Raw genomic sequence first — 6,000 nt, 5'->3', positions numbered from 1 at the left:
AGCGGGCCTCACTCGATCTATAACGCTGTCACATATGTATGGACATTGTTATTTTTAGACTCTCCGAGAAACGGCTTATGTTGTTTGCTACAAACCGTTTAATGACTGGCTCCATTATTAGATTGAATGCCGCTTCGGCATATGGCGTCAAGGTCAATACCTATTGATGAGTGTGTTGATCCTCCCAATTAACTATTTCTGTGTAAAATTCCCCCAGACAAATTTGATGATCATGCTTGGCTCTTTGGGGTTATTTTGGGATGTTCCGAGCCCTACGTGTCTCTTCATATCCATGTTATCAGTTCCACGTAGTTTCTGCAAGTGAGTTTCACTCCACATAAACTTAAGAACTTGATGTTTCTTAGGAACCAACATCGTTTTTTTAGCAGCCTTGGCTTTGTAATTTTCCATCCACGACGATTAGGTTAGGCTTAACCAATCTCCAAGACATGCCATATTGAAAGTTGGCTAAGCCACTCAGGGATGATTGACAGGAGCTTGCGATAAACATCTGCAGCTGCTCCATGATCATCGGTTGCCAACCGACTCCACGTGCGTACTTCCCCAACAGCCAACAAAGATTCAACTTTCCAATCTGTTTCCGTCCGTCTTTTGTGAGGATAGCATCTCATTCCAAAGGACATCTTGAGCGGTGCTTGAAACCGAGCCACTCCGGAATGCGGCACAAACGAGCAGCCTGAGATAAAAGAAAGCCATTTTATGCAAGATCCCGTTTGATTGATTTCTTATCTACCGACATCCTTTGCGGTGTCTCTGAATACATCTGCCTTTTTGGTTCAGTGTCTGAAACCAATGAGAAACTGATAAAGTGGATGGTGTCATCACTGATTACAAGGGAACAGGTGGAAAACCAGAACATTGTCAATTTTTGTTATTATCTTTCCCTCTGGGAGTAGCGCTGGTTTTGTCTCATCAAATGAAAAATGCGGTTTTTGTTTGACTCTTATTGGAAACTTCTGGAGATTCCCTCCAAAACAGTCTTTTTATAAACGCCTCAAAAGGATTTGCTCGATACATTAAAACAGTTTTTACTTTGAAATGAAGAAAAACTCTCTGCCGAGAAGGAAAATTGATCTCGGCTAACTTGGCCATCTTGTCTCAGTCGTTGTAGAGAATGTCAGACGTCAATCGGGTTCAATCTTATGAAATGAAGTATCTGCTGCAAGACATGAACTTATCCTCCAGACAGTCAACACTGGTTCGAGCTTAATTGCATTTGGAGGTCAGCGTTGTTTGTGGCCAAGCGGAGGCGTCGAATGAATGTGTGTTTAAGACCTTGCCCGCGTTCATCAGTGGCAACTGGTTGTGACAGTCTGCGCGGGCTTGCAATCATGCCTGCGGAAAACTTTCAAAAGTATTACCATGGAAATGCTTTGCAAAAAAAAAAATGGGTTTCTTATTATTAGTCTTGTTGGAGCCAATTTAGTTTCCTTATTCTTGTTTAAGATTCGCTGGCCTTGGGCCATGGACTTTTATTTGACAAATCCTTTGGTCACCTGATCAGTCACATGATCAGGGAAATAGGCTTCTCCCACTTGGTACTCAGTCTCAGTTAGACAAAGAAGGAAGATAGTCGTGACATAGTTTTTTACCGCTAAAAGGCCGCTTCAAGCTACATCAAGTCTGCTCCAAGCTTGTAAATTTTGGAACTTTAGTTTACTTCTTGGAACCCTTTATGTTGAAACCTTAGTTGAATTACAAACAATTTGGATTTGTACCTGTGTGCCACCTGTTTGCCTGCCTGTCATTCCCCCTCTTCCCTTTCCTTGCTTGGCCTACCACCTTTGCCTGCCTGCCATTGCCTCTCTCCCTCGGCCTGCATGCCTCCTTGCCTCCATTTTGGACATTCTACCTCCACCTTCAAAAGGGTATGAGCAACAGCTATACACAGTGTTTTAAGATAAGCGTGTGACAAGAATTATACAACGGCTAACCTTTGAAATTTAAACTGAACTGAAACTGACACTCACAAGTATTGAGACTCAGACTTTTTGTGCAGAAATATAAAAGTCAGATAAAGCCTTGTATTTATCTGTGATAAATAGACATTATTTTATTATTATTATTGCTCCAGACCAAGTTGAGCAAACTGTTATTATGAGAAAGCAAGAGGTTAGATAAGTTCAGGCTTAATCTACCTCCTAAAAAAGCAAAATGCTACCCGTCAAAAGAGATGTCACAGTGCAAATCACCTCCTTGACATTCTCTATCCCAGCTGGCTTATAAGACAATTCAATGTCTGAATGTCAATGTCACTCGTCTTCTAATTACTACATCCGAGTGACATGAGATTGTTTTTATCGTCCGTGTGGAAGAATGCGGCGCAGCAGATCGGCTCTGTCTCCAATTGTTTCGTTTGTTCGAGATAAACTAAAATAATGTGATGGTTAAAAATTAGAAAGGGAAAACATTGAAACAAATAAATGTATTATTTTATTCTGTTTATTATACATAAGTGGTTCTTCCTTTCTTTTTTTCCCCCCTCAATTTTTTCAAGCTGAATCTTAAATTTTGACGTCAACTAAATTTGACACCCAACAACGATTAAGTCGTATGATGTACTCGTTTATCATCCATGGGGTGTCTCTTGATCTAATATCATCTGACTGATAAATATATCATTATCTGCGTAAATTATCAAGCTTGTTGAGTGGTCAGATGGGTTCGATGAATAATGTAGCACGAGGCAGCTTTAAAGAGAATACAGAGAAGACCTCGGGGTGAGTTGCATGCCAGCCTGCCATGCCTTGCAACAAGTGTAAAGCACGTTCAATAGGACCTGCTAAATAATAGAAGACGAGATTACACCAGATGATTGCTGTCATGTAGATTGTTACGAGAGACAAAGGCCGCAGGAGGATTGTTAGATTGGCTCGGACCTACTCGACTGTACCATGAATAAACAACGCGATCTGCAAGATAAGTGCTGTTTGTTCGGTTTTATCAGAAGCAACGTCTATATATATATATATACATATATATACTATATATACTATATATACTATATATTCCCCTCTCACCCTCCGCGGGTGGTCTCCCACTCCAAGCTCGGGTCCTCTACCAGAGGTCTGGGAGCTTGAGGGTTCTGCGCAGTATTTTGGCTGTTCCTAGCACTGCACTCTTCTGGACTGAGATGTCTGATGTTGTTCCTGGAATCTGCTGTAGCCACTCCTCCAGTTTGGGGGTCACTGCCCCAAGTGCCCCAATGACCACGGGCACCACCGAGGCCTTCACTTTCCAGGCCTTCTCAAGCTCTTCTTTGAGGCCCTGGTATTTCTCTAGCTTCTCAAGTTCTTTTTTCCTGATGTTGCCATCGCTTGGTATTGCTACATCCACTACAACGGCCTTCTTCTGTTGTTTATCCACCACCACAATGTCCGGTTGGTTCGCCATCACCTTCTTGTCAGTCTGGATCTGTATATATATATATATATATATATATATATATATATATATATATATATATATATATATATATATATATATATATATATATATATATATATATATATAAAAGCTTTTTTTCTTAGCATTTGTCATAGCTTTTTTTTTTTTATATATATATACACACACGAGTAGTAATATTTTGACTGAAGAAATCGCCATATGCAGTATTATGACTGTAATGTCATCACATTTGTCCTTTGGTTATGTTTACCTATCGGTTTATCCTCATGCTCGTCATTTTTTTGTAGTCCTCATTGCCGTTCATATGAAACCACAGCAGTTAAAATGGATTTATTTTTCTATCAGTAAGTGTTTCCAAATGAACTCCAGAGTTTCTAAAGTGCCCAAAAAAGTCTAATAACTAAGTGTGTGGGAGGTGAGATGCTAACTGTTTTTGGGGTCGACCCTCCACAGGGAGATGTCGAATTGGCGCCTCGGGCTCCTTCCGGGTCCGAGGTGGCATTGGCTGTCTTCATTACCGCCTACACTCCCTCAGCTGGATGAAAAGCGATTTAAGGAGATTTCATGTTATATAATATCTGGTGACAGCCCATCCTTGACAGCATCAGCCAGAGGGGAGAGGGGCATGTTGGTGTTATAAGGCAAACGTGGTCTTCTTGTAAACAATGAGAAATAGCTGCTATTGGCAAACAACCGGCGCTCATGGTGACACTAATAGATATAAACATGGATTGGAGTGATGATGAAATTTATTTCCCCTGGGAACTATATTTTGCCAGACACATTCCCAATGTGATGCGTTGGTTGAGCTGGGTGAATGAATGATGAATTTCATCAAGTTAATTTTTTTACGCAAAGTGCAGCAGTTGCCACGCAATTGTAGTGTTGCTCCAATGAGATCATCATACTTGATTTGTTATTTGGGCGGGCGATGCCAAGCATAAGACTGCTTACAGCATACTTGTTGAGACCCCAAAGTAGCCTCCTCCATTTTGTTTCAATCCCTTTATAACATTAATAATCAACAATCAATTCCACATGTATGATCAATTCTTTAAGCAACCTATGCCACACTATGTCAACCATCCAAACCATTGAACTAAATCATCTTTTACAAGTTTGTCACTCCTCCCAATAATATTTTACTTTTGTGGTGAATATCCTGTCGCTGAGTGATGTCTTGAAAATGACACAAAATCCCGCTATTGCTTTGCAAACCCGTATTATGTTTCGATTTAAATCAATGTTTGACCCATAGCCCAGTTGCCTGACTTTGAGCGTGACTTTGGCTTTCTATCTTCATGACGAACAGCCGGCCTGAGTGTAACCGCTCTTCCTCGGTAGCTCCGAGCTATAATCCCCCGTGAGATGTCTGATGATTCCTAACCTTTTGAGCTCCAACTGGTTTCCCTACCGTATCCAACGTAACTTGAGAGTCATTTTAAGTGCATGACTTCAGTTGGGGAATTGAGAATGTTGAGTGTACAAATGTGCATTTTCAACAACCTCTTTGCATATTAAATAAGGATGTTTAAATCCTTTAGGATATTTTTCATCTGGCATCATTAAACACGGAATCCAGCAGTAAACATTACAGTGAATCCTCTAAAGAAATCCAAGTCAAATCCATTTATCGGTTCATTAAGTATGATCAGTATACTGCTACGTGGGGAATTAATGTAGGTTACGCAATTAAAATAAATGTTAGAAAATGTCTTTTGATTTTATTGCATAGATTAGTTCATAAAAAAAAAATGCTATTCATGGGATAACTTAAATTTATTTTTTCATTTTTTTTTATTTTTAAAAACAGACGTGTACTATATTCTTCAACATGGGGAATTAATACAGGCCATGCTATTAAAATACGTCTGTTAAAAAATTATTTAATTATTTTATTTCATAGAGGTTTTTTTATTGGTATTCATGGAATAACTTCCATTCATTATTTTTTTTTTAAATAAACATGCATATATTCATCAACAATTCTTAAAAAGTATTCAAAGTAGAATTAGCTACAAGCTAATAATCATCAGTGTCAGTGTGGATGTGTGAATAGACACTAGATGCTAATTTACTGCCAACTAATTTAAATTTAAATGTCATTAAATGTATTCCCAATGTACCGTTTACCTTGGGAAATCGTCACCTTAAAACCTACTGTGACTTTTGTTCTCCACCTCATAATCATTAGTTCCCATCCAAGTGTTCTTACTCACTTTATGGATGATCTTGCATACGTGTGCAGGAGTGATGAGAGAAGTGATGAGTCGCGTGTATCACTTGCTGACTGCACGCTGTCTGCAAAGGAAATGGGAACTGGCGTATAATATGCGCACGGCATCATCTTTACTGCCAGATCTACGGGAATCTTCTAAATGTGCAATTTTAATACTTCACTTACTGCTGAAAATGATGTGAAAGGAGCGAATAGAGCTTATGTGTCAAATCATCCAAATGATTTACAACAGAAGACAAACTGCAGCACTGTGCGGGCACTTTTCAAATGTCACATTACACCGCAAAGGTAACTACAAAGGCCACGTTTTGGAGCGTAGACTTGGCCCTAGG

Source organism: Syngnathus typhle, linkage group LG4 (assembly GCF_033458585.1).
Source record: "Syngnathus typhle isolate RoL2023-S1 ecotype Sweden linkage group LG4, RoL_Styp_1.0, whole genome shotgun sequence".
Classification (NCBI taxonomy): domain Eukaryota; kingdom Metazoa; phylum Chordata; class Actinopteri; order Syngnathiformes; family Syngnathidae; genus Syngnathus; species Syngnathus typhle.
The sequence above is the reverse complement of the archived record's forward strand: the minus strand, read 5'-3'. Positions refer to the sequence as shown.